Source organism: Parus major, chromosome 3 (assembly GCF_001522545.3).
Source record: "Parus major isolate Abel chromosome 3, Parus_major1.1, whole genome shotgun sequence".
NCBI classification, from domain to species: domain Eukaryota; kingdom Metazoa; phylum Chordata; class Aves; order Passeriformes; family Paridae; genus Parus; species Parus major.
In genome coordinates, this window is record NC_031770.1 from 100,038,997 (window position 1) to 100,058,140 (window position 19,144).

The 19,144-nt window shown below is 36.2% G+C and overlaps 1 long non-coding RNA gene across 1 annotated transcript in view; it reads left to right on the forward strand.

Moving 5' to 3' along the window:
- LOC107201394 overlaps positions 1-10,945 on the forward strand; it is a 29,846-nt gene extending 18,901 nt beyond the window's left edge. The window contains exons 7-8 of the long non-coding RNA XR_001520177.3: positions 4,619-4,737; positions 10,575-10,945. This is a non-coding gene — a long non-coding RNA (uncharacterized LOC107201394). The remainder of the gene's footprint in view (positions 1-4,618; positions 4,738-10,574) is intronic.
- The last annotated feature ends 8,199 nt before the right edge of the window (positions 10,946-19,144 follow it).

The window sequence follows — 19,144 nt, forward strand, 5'->3', positions numbered from 1 at the left end:
TATCATTGCTCTTGCCTGTCTTGTAAAGAGATTTCTCTTTGGTGGATGATATTGTGAGAATTCATACACTTTGTTTGCATTTGATGCATTTGTTTTCACTTGTGGAGTCAACAAATAAATACCACCACAGTTGTTATGTCATTAACAGAACAGCGATATATCTGTAAAAAACACAACAGAAACTTGCTTTAATTATGAACCTAACTCTCTATGCAGAGGCCTCAAGCAGATAAATAGATTATTTTATTTGAGTGACTAGGTTGATATTTTGGATTGGTTTGGGCCTTGACAATCAGAAATCAGGGGCTGGAATATTTCTAAGTATTAGAAAATTCAGCTGTAGGTTAGGATGTGTCTTGGTTTGAAAAGCCAGGTGTCTGCTAAGGAAGGTAGAAACCTCCCCTGAAATGGAAAAAATGCAAACAATCCCCCCCCCCCCCCAAAATTATTACAATCTTGAAATCAAGGGGCTCTCAGGCAAAGATATGGGAATAGGAATAACTGTTCTTTAAATTAAAATTAAATTAAAATTCAGTAATATTAAAAAAAAACAAACAAAAAAAAAACCCCAAACAGCCCACTGAGAGAGCCAGAATACAACCTGACACACTGTTGGGCAGGGTGTTGGTAGCAGTCTGATTAAATGGTGGCTGCAGTGACAGATGTGGTTCTGTTGAAGCAGTGATCATGTAGAAGGGTGTAGCTTTCCTCCAAAGGTCCAGTGGTGTAGATGGGTCTGGTCTTCCTCTGGGAATCCAGTGGAGAAAGGCTGCCTGTGGTGTTCCAGGTCTCAGATTATATCCAGGTAGGAATGCTTGGCTCCTCCCCCTGGGTGGAGCATCTCACAATGGGATGATGTAATTTTGTCAGTCCTGCAGTGAGACCCAATGGCCCATTGACAGAAGAGAACCCCCTGGAGAGAGGATGGGTCATAGAAGAGATAAAGAACACTGCCCCACCTGGTTTTAACAGATGTTAATAGAATTCTTTTGGTTATATCTTGCACTGCAACGCAAGACAGGATGTCAAAGGGTTCAAATATAAACAATCCACTTGTGTTCTGCATGGTGTGAATATAGAATGCAGTCAGTCTGTATGAAGAATCTTGACTTGAAGAAGGGTACATGGATAAAAGCAAACGTTAGCAACCAAGACTTTCTCAAAAGTATCTGCTACCTCCCACTTCATGAATTTTAAGAGTATTTGGATAATTTGGAAATCTACATCTCAAAACCTTGAACTAAGTTTCTTCTGCTCATGCAGGTGGCTCAGCAAACTCAGCTACCTTGTATATTTTTGTCCTAATTGAGAATTCCTTCTTCTTTCCCCAGAAAAATTATTCTCTCCTAGAAGACCACTTGTAGAGGGAATAAGGAAAGAATTAGAATTACCTGGTATCAGCCTTGTCCTTTGCCTCTTCCCTGGACCAGCCCCCTGTGAGGACATTTTGATGAGGCTTTATCTGAAATCCAAGTGTCACAGCTCCACAGGCCATCAGATTGAAATAAAATTTAATATCATTGCTTGTGAATTCATTCCCTGGAGCTTCATGTTGCTCTAATTTTCAGCTACCTAAACTTCTGGTGGGATGGATAAAAGGGACAATGCAGGTGGCACATACAATCTAGTCCCTCATGCTGTGAAAGCTAAGAAAGGTCAGGTGGAATGTGTGAGTACATCTAGCAGCAGTGGAAAGCATTAAGCTCCTCAAAACAAGGTCTTACATTCAATTTATATTTTATGTTCTTCAGCAATGAGCTGCATAGTCTTCCTGGAAAGTTGCCAAAATTTGAAGTACATTATCTGTACTGATTTACGGGACATAGCTGGGATTGCCAGTGTGGAAATGTTCTGTGTTGGGAAGTAAGCCTAAAAATTGTATTGTTTGGGAATGTACAGCATCATTGCTGATTCTCTGAGCTTATGATCTCTGTGCACCATAGATTTTTCATTCAAAGTCATCATTAATTATAACTGTAAGAACACATTGCCAAATTCTGCAGTGCTTTATTCACTCTGCCTGTCTCTGGACAGAATGAACAGAGCAGCAGGTATACCCATTTTTCCACCTTTCCCTCTTTGATAAGTTCTGCATGAGATAAATGATACCTGTCATATGCCAAAGAACAGTTTTTGTTGGCACAATTAATTCAAAACATCTCAAAACAGAAAGGAATTTATTAGCATCCAGCAGACTTCATATAATTTATGCTTTATGGTATTTTAGTCATTCCTAGTTCAGTAATAGTCAGGGAATGGCCAGAAGCTTTTCAGTGTCTTCAGCTTTACAGTTCTAGTGTTTTCACACTTGGCTGTATAGGTCTGAATTTACTGGACATTATAAAGGAGATAGAACAATCATTGTAATTTCAAACCCCTTTCCTCATTCATCCTGCTTGTTCAAGAAGTGCTACAACACGGTAAAAGTTGCAAAGTTGAATCACTGTGGCACTGCAATTTCATCATATGGGGCAAGGCCCAGACCTAGGAGGCACATGTCTTACAAAAACATGAGGATGGAGTGCTTAATTCACAAGCCTTTTGAAGTCTTTCTTGAGTGCATAGCAATGGGAGATAGTGGCTCAGAAAATTGCCTTTCAATGTTTTTTTCCTCAGTTTTTTTCTCCTTCTCTGCCTACAGCAAGAGCAACCACAACAACTTTATGGTAATTTTGATATGGAAATTTTCAGGATAGTTATGACCATGAAACTCCTGCAGAGTTCAGAAATAAGGACATTAGGAGTTTCTTCACAGACTTGATTCCATCATATTGCCATGCATTGATGCACACAGTATCTCTGTAAGGTCATGAAACATTATTGATTATCACTCCCATTCTATTTTTCAGAAGCTGAGAGGGAAATTAGTTTATCTGAGGTTTCAGAGCAGAACAGTCTTGCCTCTTTGTCTTTTTTGTTTAAGCTTGTCCTTTACCACAAGTTAATCAAATCTTTTTCTTAGTAAGGCATTAATAGAGTCTATAAAGGATAAAATCCTTTTAATACGTGGGATGTAGTTCACATTCTGGGATACTGCTGAGAGGAAAAGGTACAGCATGTTTAGTTTTTTTCCAAAGAATCATGCACATTTGTTCTGGATGGAGTGAGGTCCTGTGGGGAAAGGTGCACTCAGGGTTCAGTTCTCCCCCACTAATGTGAGCTGCTCCTGGGTTCGCTTCCAGTGATGTGGAGCCTGAGGACTGCTATAAAGCAGTAAGGTGATAACTGTAACTGATAAACTGTAAGCTGCAAGAGGGAGTTTGTACTTGCCTGTAGTATCAGTAACACCTGAAAGCCTTTTTCTCCAAGCTTTGTCTACTCAATTATGTCTATTCACTCAAAGCAAATATTTAAAATGGGTGGTTTTTTTTTCCTATGAGTGCATCTTGAAGTTAGTTTATGAAACATGAACATTCTCATGTTTAAATTAAAGCTACATGTTCCTCAGTGTAGGCACTGCTATTTAATACACTTGTTCTCTATAGTCATCATGGCTTGTTTAGGCCTAAACATAGAAAAAAACCCAAACACCAAGAATCCCATGTTTCAGATTAGTTCAGTGTAGCTCTCAGTACCAGTTCCTACAGTTGGTTGAGAGCCTTAGTGGGGAGAACAACAGATTATTTTAAAAAATACATATCTTTATATTTGCTTCAGTATGTAATTATATGAAATTATGGTAAGAATATTTAATTTTGATTCTATTTGTGGTGCTGATAACTAAAGGTAAGTAGGAAGACAGATTCCATAAATGCCTAACAGAAAAACCTCATGGTATAAAGGTAATAAATTATATTTTTTTTAAAATATAAGACACACCAGTGTTCTGCTCCACAATGCTGGTAATTTGAGTCCTAAAATTCCATGTGTTGTATAGCACTTCATGTTTGATGGTGGAAAAAATCTCCATATTGTAGCTGAAAAGTAATGTAGGCCCTAATATATAATTACTCTTTAAGTCAAAGCGTTTTCCACCAAATTTCTCGAGCAAAGAATATAAGATTACAGTGTCTTCAGGTTTTCATTGTAATTGAAACTGGGCACAGAGGTTGTTGTGGGATATCTGATGGACTTTATATTGGGAATAAAAAACAAATACAGATGTTCTCAGAAGTGCACTAAAAACACAAGCAAAATTAAAGATGTCAAAGCTGCTGTGAATCTCACGGGTGGCATCAGTATTATATTTGATAATTATGTTGTTACATTTGTGGACTATTCCCCTAAGGTTTTTGTTTGTTTGTTTTTGTTTGTTTGTTGTTTTATTTTGGGGTTATTTTTTATTTTTATTTTTATTTAATTGAAAGCACATCAGCCACTTCTTTTTTCGTGACAATATCTTCTCCCCTTTAGGGATGTGTGTCTTCATGATGCAGCTCTTGTAGTTTGGTTTAATGATGAGACTCTTTTAAACTCAATCAAGTTTGCTACTTGATTGTAGCTCTAGTTCAGACTGCAGCACCCCCTCAGATCCTGGAAGCACTAAGCAGCGAGCTGACTGTCTGTCAGATGCAGTCCTATCCCTCTCCATCTCACTTTCTGTCAATATTAACATTTCAGTGTTTTGATACAGCTTTGTGTTTTAATTTTTCATATGTTCATTTTCTTTTACATCTAGGCCAGTAAAAGTAACTTCAGAGAAGTATAGCTTGCAGCTGAAGTGAAAAGCAAGAAGGTTTGAGTCTTATGAACACTTTCATTGGGTCTGGTCTCAAAGAAGCTAAAGGTCTTTAACAGGTAATTCAGTTCTAAGAAGATGCTCCAAGAACCTGTAGTTTTCTCTACAGGCTTTTTTTTAAAAAAAAATTATGATATAATAATATTTTTTTTCATAATCTGAAACACTGGTGCCTTACTTTACAAAAAGCCAAAAGTCAAGAAATCTAGTGAGAGTTGAGAGAAAATTGCCAGAAAAAGGAGAGACAAGACCAAACCTAGACATACTAAAATAAGAGATCTTCCAAAAATTATAAACAACAAACAAAAAAAGCAAAAAAAAACCCCCCAAAAACCAAAATTTGCTAAATATTATTGGATAAAAATAATTATCTGTAGCAACTCTAAAAAGATAAACTAATTGCCTTAGAAATGTGCTTTATGTTACAGACAAGAATAATTATTTTTTTATTAAATTTTCATTTAATGACCCAGCTATATTTTAAGATTTATATTAATAAGAGATTACATTCAAATGTCACCTAGGAAAAATAATTTTTGCTTTTTCTTGTGTATTTGGTGCCTTCTATCAATAGCTTGAATGTGTTAGATTGTGGAATTGAATTCAATATGATGACTAAGCCCAGCTCTTCACTCTGTCTTCTCCAAATCCTCATCAAGAACCACTGTAATGTTGACTTCTATTTCTAATATGAGCAAAAGTAGGTCAAATCATATTTCTAAAACATTGTCCACACAACCTCTAGACAACAAATTTAATTATTTTATTTTTTTTAAGGAAAGAAAGTTCCACTTACAGTAGGTAATAGTCATAGAGACTTGCTTCCTCTATTTACTGAGGAATTAAATTGGTAGTCTTATTTTCAAATTGTGATTCCCCTTTGAGTTTTTCATTCTCAATGGTGCTGTGTGAGGTCTGCAGAATGTCAGGCATGGAGAAAAAATACTGAGAACTTTAATGTGGTGACTCCTTAGGAGTATTCTAAGAAACTTACCACATTCTTAGTCCTGGAAATGTTAGCCAAGATGTGTAATAGCAGCAAGCACTGCAGATTTCTCAGGCATGTAGGCAGACTGCTGCAATCTGCAACTGCAGGATCAAGTCCAGGGAAGCCAGAGTTTCTGGGAACCAGCATGTAATACAAACCAGAGGGGCCTCTGTTCATGAAACCATTTATTCAGCATGGGAACAAACTGTCCTCCAGAGACAGAGAGCCCTGAACAAAGGCAGGGTGATGGGTTTTGAGGGACAGAACCCTTTGAGGGTCTCCACCTTTGAGGGTGGAGTTCAGGGTCAGGGACCGCTAGAAACACAAGGGGGAAACTCCAGGGACTCAAACCCAGTCAGAACTCCTGGGCCACTCCTCCCAAGGGGTTTGTGGTGGGGTAACTTCATCCAGGGCTCACATGTCCAGCACAGGAGGTCAAAATTCACACTAGCTTGGCTAACAGCCATGCCTCTCACTTTAACAATGCTTCTCTGAAACTAAATTTTTGCCTCCCTGAGGCACCTCACAACAGCAGACATTCAAAATGAAAGGGATATCTAAAACTACCCTGTTTTTCACACAGAACACACCACAGAATCTGACCTAAATTTCAACTAATCTAAAAACTGGAAGTATTTCCAAGCAGATATTTGATGAATAAATTTCAGGATTGAGAGTGCAAATATATGAATTTTTAAAAAAATAATGTACACTTTCTGTCATGAGACATGGCCTCTATGTGCTTTCCCAACAAAACCCAAGGAATATCTGTACAAAGAAGCATGTTTTAGTTTTAATCAATGAGTCTTTATTTATTTATTCTTTTTTTTAATCAGTAATCATAACTTACATGTTTTCAGAAAGGTGCCCTGACAATTCTCAGAATTCTTCAAATTGATTAATCAATTTGAATGAAGATGAATCCACATTAAATTCTAATTTTTACTTAGATTACTTTTAGATTTTACTAAGATGTTATTATTACAGGATATGAGAAACCATTCTATGTGACTTTAATAGTGATTGTAATTCTGTACCTGCTTCCTTTTTCATAATGTCGAATTTCTGCAGTGATATTAAAATCACAATACAGTACACTTTCTTAATCATACTTGGAATTCTGAATTTGATCCAAACATCTTTGACTTATAATTTTTTTTTCCTCTATATATAAAGTTATAGAGTAATAAAACTAATTTTCAGGTGTTGCAGGTGCAGAAAATTCCTTTCAATTTCCCAGACTGGTGACAATGCTGGCCATTAATTCCACCTTAGCTATTTGAATTTACCTTTCTGGAATTGTAGTTAGTTTCTGTTGAAGCTTTGCACAATGATTGTTTTTTCTCTTCCATTTCAGTAATATTCTCACTACCAATGAACAGGTTTCATCTAATGTATTTAAGAGGCATCTTAAATGTCATTTAAGATGTCCTAGACTCTGCTGTATGCCTAGAGAGAGGACCAATGTCCCTGTATTTCTCATGTCATGTCTACTACCTCTGTGCATACATATTAGACTCCTGAGCATGAGTCAAATAGCACCAGAAAATTGTGTGTAGAAAACTGAATTGAGACCAGGGGCAGTCCAGAATGGGTCATTCATAATATCCAACATTACCCTGCTAATTATGCTCAAAGTAGGAGTTAAGAACTATACTTAGGAAATTCAGCCCAGTTCAATATGAGGCACAAATCCTTGCCTAACTGTAAATATTCAGTGACCCTTGTGACACCCTGTAACAATTTCCCAGGACTCCAGCTGACACAAGAGCCTGAGTCTTCTTTAAGTCCTTTGTCAAAACTGCAGTATCCGTGTACCTTGGCTACTTTAGGGCATAAATTCTTGTATGCAAGCAATTGAGTTCCGTTCTTGGTGGTTGATTGCAGACCTGTATTCTAGGGACAACTGCTCGTCTTGATCCTGCTGTAAAATCCTATTGACTCACCTGAACTTGGGCCTGTAACATCAGCTGGGGGGCCATAGAGAATCAGAAACGTGTGATAGCTGACATGTATGACAGCATGAGACAAGAACTACAGGATATCCTGTATCCTGCATCCTTCTGGATCTGCATGCAAGCCAAGTGAGATACTGTGGGTCTTCTCAGACAATTATAGATACTAAAAACATTGAATCAAGTTTTGTGGCTGCAATGGTAATCCAGATCCTTATGTGCCTGCTTACATGTATCCAGATATCTAAATATCTCAAACAGAATTGTATTACCAAAACTGATTTTTTGTTCTCCTCAAATACTTGAGAGTAAAAGAAATCATCCTTTATTCCCCATTCATCTCTTGGTCTTGAAATTGATCATTTCTTTGTAATCCTAATGTAAAACTCATAAAAATCCCTCAGCAATATACCAGAATGAATCTGATCATTGGCTGTGAGCATCTTGAAATGAAAGAGCAAAAAGCAATAGTTGTACGAGGCTGCAACAGAAACTAACCTGTATTACAATTCTAATAAGATAAATTTATATGGCTAAGGTGACACATTGCAAGTATTGGTGCACTCTTTGATGCTGAAGGACTATACAAATCAAATGTAAATTAAACATCAGAATGTAGAAAAAATGCAGTTCTTCTCTTGAATTCATTAGTTTTAGGAAAGCAAACATTATGAGCTATATAGGCAGAAACATAATACAACTCTGTCTCTAAATCTTTTAGGCAAAAATAACCAAAATAAAATATAATAAATTCTGTAGTACACCTGTTTGAGACAAAGAAAATATACTCTATGCAGATCAACAAAATTGCATTATGTGGCTACTAATATTAATAAAATAGTTTAAAGTTGGAAAAAGTAAAGTAAGACAGAGTACATAAAGACAAATTGCTAACACAAGGGAAGAAAGAGCTGAAAAGATTTCTTAGTTTGAGTTTGTAGCTACACATGGGGTAATGCAGATCTTTTGGAATAGCAGACTTGAAAGATTTTCTATGTCTGTGAGCAAAATGAAATGAATTAGTGATGAAGCCTGGGCAATCCACTTCTCCTTAGGAAGAATGGCTGACTACACATTTGAGTTGGCGTATCATTGGAACAATTTTGCTGTGGGGTATCACCAACATTATTCATATTCAAGGAGAATTCATCAAGAAACACACTGATATTTCCCACAGTTCCTGTAGTTCCCTTACTGTACTGATTCCACAGTATCCCTGACTCTTCCTTACAGTTGTGAATTGAAGGTTAAGTTCCATTTTGATTGCTGTCAGTGTTGCATTGCTCTTTCAGGGCTTATAAAAAAAGCTGGAAGTTATCTGAATAAAGAATATATAGTGGGTGGATACACTGTTAGCTCCCACTCAACAGTGGCCACTGTCCCTAGGAATTGAATTTACTCTTTCAATACCTGATGAGAAAGCACTGAAACTCCTATTTGACATTTTTCCAAGCTATGGGTAAACATGTTTAGAAGAAGGTAAAATGAAGTTAAGATACAGAACAGCAGCAGCAAAAGAGTGATTGTCAAGAAACTGGAAAAAAAAGTATTTTGTATCAACACATAAGAAAATGAGGATTTGCATAGCAAATGAATATTTGGCTTAATAGATTGTAATTTCACTTTTATGTCTTACAAATCACAAATACACAACGTAGTTTGCATACCCTGTTGTTAGAAAGAGAGAAGTCTTGCTCAGGAAGAGTCCAGGACATTCTTGTAGAAAGGAATAAAAAATTATTTAGGAGTTGTGACACATGTAAATATGCAGATTCAAATAGCTGAAATAGGTGATCTTTTGTCCCCAAGATACCTATATGCATCTTTCTCCTTATTCCTTTCCTAGTCCATGTTTTAGATTTTTATAGATTTCTACTTCCACTGTTAATAGATTAGGGCTTTAAACATTGCTTTATTATTCTGAAGTCATCTATTTTCTTTCATTGGAACATTGGATTGTATCATGAAGTTGACAGGACAGAAAAAAGAATTTTCATTATTCCTGCATTTCTTTAGTGTTTTATGTTTTAGCAAGGAAAATATTTTTGCAGAAAATTCACCCCCGAAACAACTTCTCTCAGTAATATGATTATTTTCTCAAAGAGTTCATGCTTTATATCACCAAAAAATGCAATTTGTGTAAACTTCTGAGCTATATTAAAATACATATATTTAATATTGTATGGGATGTTATTGCATTCCTGTCTCATGCAACAATAGACTTTCTGATGATATGGAAGAAGAGAATATTATTTCACTTTTTGTTTAGATTATCTTCACACTACATTTAAATTTATTGTGTTTACACTTCACTGCAGGATGACAAGTATCATCAAAAGGCTATTACTGATATAAAATATAAAAAAGAAACCCTATTTTTGATTTCATCACTTTAATAGGAAAGGGAAACATATAAACTGATTTGCTTATCTAGATGGAATTTGAGACAAAGCTACCATGTATAGTTCAGTTTGATACAGGACATTAATGAAATCGTTTTGGGAGCTGCTCCTTGTCTCCTGAAATGAAATGCATGTTCCTTGGATAATTACTACATCAGTAGTATAGTACAGGTCCTAGAAAAACAGTGGATGGGAAGTTTAGGTATAGGAAGTTTATAGATAGGAAGTTTAGGTGTTTGGGCTTGATACTCAGAGGTTTTTGTACCATCTGTTAAGGAATTCAGAAGACAGATTTCTTTCTCTTTGGAAACCAACGAGGAAACTTCTTCTCAAGAGGACAGTTTACTCAAATGCTTCTCTATGATTCCCATGATCTGCTAAGTAAGGATGCCTGACAATTTCCACTATTCCCTCAGACCATTTTCCAATACACTGTTATAACAAATTCTCCTTTACACCATAAACTCTGTGTACTTTTGAGGTAGTTTTTTTTTTGTTTTTTTTTTTTTTTTGTTTGTTTTTCTGAAGACAGCTATTTTTCTCACCTGCAGACCCTAGAATGCCCTCGGAGTTTCTGTGAGCCAGGAACAATTGCCACTTGCTGTCTGATGCCATGATACTTTGAAGTGTAATAGTTTATTCATATGGATACAAGTTCTGCAGAGCCAAATCACTTCAAGAAAAGAGAACTGCTTTCTCTGGCCAGTGTTTTTACCTTTTCCTGTTAGATGGATGTTATATAGCTCACACTTGTGTAATCGTATTTTTCTATATTCAGCAGTGACTTAAGCATTCTTTTACATAGACATAGATTTATATGTAAATGACAGAGGGAATAAAACAAACTCAAATCTTTATCTCTGTCCATTATATAATTTTTGATTTACCCTCTGGTCTACACAAGAGCATGTGCTTGCTGTGTTTGGCAAATAAAACTATTGAATGTTTTCCATCTCTCATGGAAATCTGTAGTTTGTGTTGCTTTGAAATTCTAGGGAGTATTGTGAGTGCATTATCAGAAAAAGTCTGAAATATGGATTCACTGGTGCCCTACACATTCTCATAAGTTCTCTCTGACATACTAAAGAGAAATTTGAAAAGGAACAAACTTGCAAAACCAGTAATTTCCTAATGGAATGAAGAAATGTGTATGGCTAAGGCAGACCTAGCTGAAAACACAAGTTTACATCAGAATTCTTTTTATTTTTGTTATTTGAAGCAATTACCTTTCCATTTTCATCTGTTCCAAGAGATTAAGAAGAATTATTGCTAAATACTGAGACACCAGAAAAAGTTCAGAGGCAAGTTGATAAACTTGATATCGATCAGAAGTATTTTTTTGGTATATTCACATCTTTTCAAATCTCAGAGGCTTCACATTCCCTTTCTGAAGAGTTTACATGGTGATAAACATCCCAGACTAAGTTTCTCTTTTGCTGTATATAAATATTCCCTATATTTTTAGTTTATTTCCATAATATTCTAGGCAAATATATACTTAAGATCAAGTCTTTTATGCAAAAACATTCTAGGCATATAGAAGAGCATAAAAAATGGTGTTTATTTTGGTTTACAATTTTAATTTCTTTGTTCTGGTATGTTTTTAACTATGCTTCTTTAAAGAAAATAATTATTACAAGTGAAGCAGGTGCAGAAACCACCAGTCATTTGCAGTTTATTGTATGTCAATATTTAGACTGGTTACAACGTCTTTGACCTTGCAGGTGATAACAAGATTGTTGAATTATGCCAAACTTTGGCCAATCCTGTAACATTTTGTATTGAAAAGGGTAAAATGTGAGTGAAACTCTGTTTTTATTTTTTCACCCTGACCTTTATGATTTTGTTTCCAAAAACTTGTTTGGAAACAAACAAACAAAACATTGGCTATATCTCAATTAGTAAATTAAAAGTGATTAGACAATTCTTTGTCATTAAACTTACATTTTCTATTATCAATTTTTTTTAGCCCTAAAAGAAGTTAAGCTGTATGTAAACCAAGTAATGAGAATGGTCGTACACTGTTCTTTTCCACTTGAATTCTGCCTGGACAATGTTTGGGAGAGTACAAGGTGGCCTAGACAGTACCACATCCATCCTGAAGAAGTAGTGATATAACAGGGATTTTCCAGTGCCTATGCACACTCCCAGGCACTGTTAAAATAGCAGTATAGACATAATCACTGATGCAAAGTGACAGGGTCTGTCTCCTCAGGCAAATAGAAAGGTCAGGAGTTCACATAAACAGACAAATTTATTTTTATAATGCTCTTTTCTGCCTGTGTTTCTACCTCTGAATTGTAGTATAGAGAAAATAATACAAGATAATATGTTATATAAGAAAGAAACTGTGGCTGTTGGAAGAAGGAAGATCCAGGAGTCTTTCACCTCAAGCCCTTGGAAGGTGGAATGCTGACAGCAGAGGAAAGTGATTCTTGCACTCTGCTCAGCACTGGTGAGTTCTGGGTCCAGTTCTTGGCTCCCCAGTAAAAGTAGATATGTTCTTATTGAAGTGGTTCCAGTGCAGGACCACAAAGGTCACAAAGGTATGAGAGCACCTCTCCTATAAGGAAAGGCTGAGAGAACTGTGATAGTTTAACCTGAATAAGTGAAGGCTAAAGAAAATAACCAGCAGGAGAGAAAGAAGATGCAGAAACTAGGCTCTTCTCACTGCTATCCACTGACAGGACCAGATAAAACAGACGCAAATTAAAAAAAATCCCATGAGATTTAACCCAATCACAGTCACTTTTCTTTTGCCTGTGGGAGTGACCGAGCACTGGGAGAGGTTTTCCAGAGAGGTTGTGGAATCTCTATCCTTGGGGATATTCAAAGCCCACTGGGTAGTCCGGAGTCACCTGCTCTAAGTGATCCTGTTGGATTAAGGGGGTTGGACTGGAAGGTCTCCTCAAGTCCATTTCAACCTCAACAGTCCTGTGAAACACTGGATGGGAATAGATGCAGCAGTTTCAAAATGTATTTAAAGGAACAATTCTGTACTTTAACAAACAGAGAAGAAACCAACTCATCTAGATTTAATACAACTTTCAGTGAATGCAGAGCTTAATAAAACAAAAATCTGAATAGTAGGGATGATCCAGCAGACTTTGAAAGAGCAGGCAAACAGAGAGGGTAAACTTTTAACATCTGATCTTTAGAAACAGCTTCCTCACACAGTTTTTGATCCTGAAACGTGAACACAATAGCATTATACAGTGCACTGCCATCCTGACCTCCACACTACTGTTTGTGGAATGAGGCATTAGCTTTGTCATTTGCCATTCTGTCAAAAAATAATAATAAAAATAAGCAATGAAATGCACCATACCAGTAATACAAGGAGCAAAACCTACAGCTGTGATCTGTCATGTCCCTGCTGAATGTTTTGCTCACTAAGCTATAGGAATCACTGTCATTTGTCCCATGTCACCCATCCTCTGACTCTCACAGTCATCATTCTCAAATAATTCAGTTGTAGCTGGAGAAATAAGACACAGCAGGTAACACTTCTGCTTGCCCTTTCTGTTCCTCATCCTGTAGTTTACAGGTCAGAGTATTTCTTTTGACAAACAAGAGGTGAGATCTCACTCCTGAGGTAAACCATATCTTCTGTTTTCTTAGTGAAAATCTTAACCACTGGGCTTTAATGCACTGTCACTGTTCTGAATAGAACAAATCCAATTAACTTATTTCTTGCCCCTAAGGAAAGGACTCTTCCAAAGAAAGAAAAGCTAACAGTGCTTAAGGATATATTCTTGATTTTTACTCATGGAAAATGCCACACTGCCTTTGTGATATCCCATCATTGGATTTTTGTCTTTGAAGAAAATCCTTTCACTGAATAAAAATCATATTATGTATTAAAGAAGAGGGAAAAATCTGAAGAGGAGATGCTTAATTATAGCAATTTATCTTTTTGCTCCAACATATAAAGGGAATTTTTTTGAAGGAAAAGCCATGTGGGAAGAGAACCTGGAAAAAAAGAAAAATAAAATCTTTCATCTGCCCACATGTCTCTAATGTGATGTAGGCAAGCAAAGAGAAATTCAGATAAACGACCTAACATTTTGAGTACAAGAGGATATTTACTCTTTCCTACAAGATTAAGAAACATGTATAAGCTACTACTGTGTTGTGGCAATACCTTGCCTAACAAAAATAAAATTCTCTAGCTTAGAAGGCGGAGGAAAATTCTAGTAGAGTGTCAGAAGCTGAACATCAGGCTCTGATTTATTCCATTTTCTCCATAGTCTTTGAAGTAAAATAAAGAACGGTGCAGGAGAGAGAGAGAGAGACTGGTGTTTATTTGTGTTTTCTTCTCTCTGATTGGTGTTAGGGGCCACTTCTAACACTGAGCAAAGATATCTGATTTCATTATTTTTTTATAAAAGAATGAATTTGTCACTTTTTTTTTTTTTTTTTCCCAGTGGACTATACTTTTTGTGTGTTTTTGTGGAGATTTGAGAACTGTAAGGTAAATCTAGGACACCAGCAGTGTCCTCTATCTGCCCTGAAAGCAGACAATGAGTTTTGTTTACTTGAAAGTACTGGAAGTTCTTACTCCTGGAAAATGTTGTCCTTGTGTATGCCTGTTAGTCAGAACATTGTGTAGACAAATACGACATGCAATTTTCATAAAAATAATATAAAATATATGTCTAAAATGTTTGGCAACATTATAGTCACACTGAGAGATCATTACTATAATATTTATTTATATGGAGAATATGCAAAAAGTGCATGCTTGTGCATGTACTTGTATATGAGACTTGCAGAACAGTCAAGGCTTGAAAAGACTCTAGAGATCATCTAATTAATCCCTGCTGTTTAGAGTAGGGGAGTAGGGTCAGCTACAGCAAGTTGTTCATGGGCATTGATTATTCCTGAGAACAGACACTGAAACCTCTGGGTAAGTTGTTTGAGTGTCTGACCACTACCATGGGATTTTTTTTATTTTTTTCCCCTTTCTTTAAATAGAATTTTGTGTATTCCAGTTTCTGTCCACTGCCATTTGTCCTGTCACTGGATACTACTGGGAGCCTGGCTCCATCTTCTTATCTTCCTTCTTAGCTGTTTGTGCACACTGAGCCTTCTCTTCTCCTGGCTCAACAACCTCAGCTCTACCAGCCTCTCATATGTCAGATGCCTCAGTCCCTTGGTCATCTCCCTAACGTTTTGCTGGACATACTCCAGGATTTTTGTGTCACTACTGAACTGGAAGACCAAGAACTGAACACAGTACTCCACATGTATGTCACCAGAGCTGAGTAGAGGGGAAGAATCCCTTCTCTCAGACTGCTGACTCTGCCTGGTGCAGCCCAGGATGCTGATGGCCTCCACGGCTGCAGTAGCACACTGCTGGCTCATGATCACTTTATTATCTGCCAGGACTTGTACATCTGTCACTCTGAAAATTAAACTTTTTGGTTTTGTTTTCATAGTTTCTAACCATTTTCCCAGAAAAGTAACTATAAACATAGATGCTTATACATTCCATTAAAGAAACATCTTTTGATGGATGTTTCTCACGACCAGCATGATTGAGAAGGTGGTAACCTAACTATCCAATCCCTGGTCATTGTCAAGAATCCATAAATATTAAAGCCACAGAATAAATTGCCCTTTTTTCCTTATCATACATTAAGTGGTGTCTGTGTGAATCATTTCGTGTCCTACAGCAACAACAGGTCTTTTTTGTTTGTTTTGGTTTTTTGTTTTTCTTTTTGCAATGCTGCTATGCAGTATGAATGTTAGGTGAAAATGCTTGTGTACATTTATATATCAGTCATTACTCAGACTGTTAACGTTGCTATGTGCACCTGGAGATGGAGACAGTCAGTACTGAGCACACAGTCAATTACATCTGTACTAATACACAAAAAAACTAGCCACCTTTTATTTTTCCAGTTATGAAATTCATATGACTAAACCCTTTTAAGTTCCAAAAGAGGGTGTTGGTGTTTCATTACTTATTGGCAAAGGCATCTTTCTTGTATTAAATAACAAAAAAGGGATCCTTCTATTTAAAAGCATAGATAGTTAATTGGTACTGTGTCATATATCTAAATATGTATGTATATATACACACACACACACACATATAAAACAATGTTTAAATGCTTTAATGAGAATTTCTTGCCTGGTAAATGCTGAGTCACACTAGTAAAGCAGCACTAAATTAGTCATCTTATATGTTTACCTGATAGAGTTCTATATAAAGAAAACATATTAGCTCTGGGCTTAGAAACAGCATGGCTGTGTCATCAAATGCTGCACATAGGCAAATTGAGTCTGCTGGAAGGGATTATACGATGCAAGCAGACAATATTCAGTCATGAGGTTGTTACCAGCTCTCTGTGCCTGCACATTCATAAACATTTCCACCTACTGAAGGGAAATTCAGCTCTGGAATAAGTCAGATTGGCTGAAAAGTTACTGGGATGCAGAATCTGTTTGTGTGGTTAAGATACATGCATTAGTAATATTACAGATTGAAATGGACCTTATATCAGACAACAACACTGTAGACACTTTATTCAGTATTATTTGTGCTATATGGAAGAGAAAAGAAAAAGAGGAAGGCAGGAAAGAAGGAAGAAAGGAAGGAAAAACACCTGCTGTTTTGGAGAGAGAGATCCTCATTGCAGTGTTCATGAGGCAATAAAAAACACAGTCATTTCTCAGCAGAAATAACAGATGTCTAAAATCAAGACTGTAAAATAAACAAATAAATTCAATCATACACTAATTTAGTAGAAAGGTTGATCAGGAAGTCATCTACTCCATCCTTTGCTCAAAGAAAGTGCAATTAGATCAGTATGCTCAGACATTTTGATCACCTTCAAAGATAGTAACTAAAAGGGAACCTGATAGACAGTTACTGCAGAAATTATTCAAACCCCATCTAATTAAGGAGGATCTGTCTACATCAATAAAATCTGAATTGCATCCTTACCAGGGAATAGGAAACAACTGTTATAACCTGAGGATATCGAGTTTGTAAGGATTTCTGCTTAGTGAGGAATCAACATTAAAAAAAAAAAACAAACCAGAAATAAAAGACAAAAAAAAACAGTAAAGAAAAATAATAAATAAAATCCTAATGGCTGAAGATAATAGATAATAAGAAAGGTGAAATGTTTTGTGTTGTTGAATTCTGGGCTATTGAGGAACACATTCATTCATGGATAGGCTTGATGACATTCAACCTTAACTTTGTAGCTGATAAGACAAGCAAAACAAGACGCTCATGGGTCTCACTGGAAAGCATCCTCATATTTATGTGATTTTTGAGAGGTCATGTGGAGTTCTGCAAAATCTATTAAGCGATTTTTAGAGGAAGGGCCAAAGATAAGGAAAGGGAAGTACAAGCCTGAATGACTAGAGAGAATGGCTATAGAAGAGTTCACCTGGGTGCAAGCCAGCAGCTGGTCAGATTGTCCTGCACATCATTAGTTCATAGTCTGCCCTCTCTTATTAAATTCTATTCCAAACTGTTAGCTGTGCAATGCTAATGTCTAATCTGTATGGATGTGTGTCAGAGATTCATTATAAAATTGCAGTCTGTAGCAGCTGAGAAGATCTTTACAGCACCTGAAAAGACCAATTTTCAAGTACTCAAAAGACCCTTAAATTGTAAGTCCAGTACAAAATAGTGAATGGCATGAACAGAAATAACTCTTTCAGGAGGGACAGGAGGGGTGGGAGGAGCTGGAGGTGGGGAGAGAGAGAGGGAAGAGAACAAACTTTATTTAGGTGTCTTCCACATGAGACACCAGTTCATCCATCTGAATGTAACTTTTATTTCTCCACCACAACATTCTTCTACTGCAGTGTAGAATCTGAAACACAATAGTTCTCTCTCTTTTCCTACTTCTGCTTCCTAGCCAGGTCTTCCCATTTCACATTGCCTAACTAAAATATATACCTGTCAATGATTAATTTCACCATATTTTTCTTAGGCCATTATTACTGTTTGTCAAGATAATTTTAATTATAACACTGTTTTGCTCTTAAATTTCAATAATTATACTTACTCTTCCATCATATTGTTCATTAATATCAATATTAAATTAAATTCAGCTCTTAAAAGATGTCATCAAAACTATGAGCTTTACTGGATGTCTCCAATTCTAAAAATAAATACTCTTTGGGGTTTAACAAAGTTGGAGACTGGTAGGGCCAGCTATCTCGAAAAACACCATTGTAGGAGAAGGAGAAAGCAAGCTTATTGACAGCATACCACAAGCTATAGAGTTTTTTATATTACCAATTGTTCTGGCATCTAAAATTGCTGTGTTTGTGCTCTATACTTGTTTTCACTTCTGCAGTACAATTTTTCATACATGTGTATTGCTTAGGAATGAGAAAGAACAATATATTCCTTTTTAATATTGGTATAATTAAGTATTCCAGGTTTCAAAATGGGAGATTGGGACTGTAACAATACAATTATTTTTCTAAGTCTAAAAATTAGACCTCATCCTTTTTTCCTATCAATTGCATATCAGAAGAAAGTCTGCAGGATAAAAATGTTCTGTGCTGAATGGGTACGTGTTAAAAAAAAAACCTGCTTGACTTTATCAAATTGTCAGTTTTCAGGATGAATATCTATATTTGGAGGAGATCTTAGATATAAAAGTGCAACATCTATTTAAAATAGTTGAACAATTTAGGTGCTGAATGAGAATTGCTGTATTCTGACAAGTTTTGAAATTCTGGTGTCCTTTTTTTGAATTTCTCAAGGGGATAATGACTTCTTTTGGAATAGTCATCTTTGTCATAGGCGTAAGAGACTAGAGTACCATTCCCAGGCAGTTTAAAAGCCCAGCCCCAGAGAATGCCTTGCTCAAGGTGACCTGACATTTGGAAGGCAAAAATGGAATAGTGCTTTTTAGCTCCTGCTAAGCACCAGTAAATTTATTTTATTGATTCTCTGTCATACTGCTTACTTTCTATAAAGTTCACTTTGACATCTTTCAAACTAGACATCATGATGTTTTATTGTTGTGCCCATGGAATGCATCTACCTCTGAGATAATTTTTGAACTGTGATCATAACTATGATATTACTTATTAATAAAAGTAAATTAAATCTCTATGTTACCTGTTCAGTGTAAAA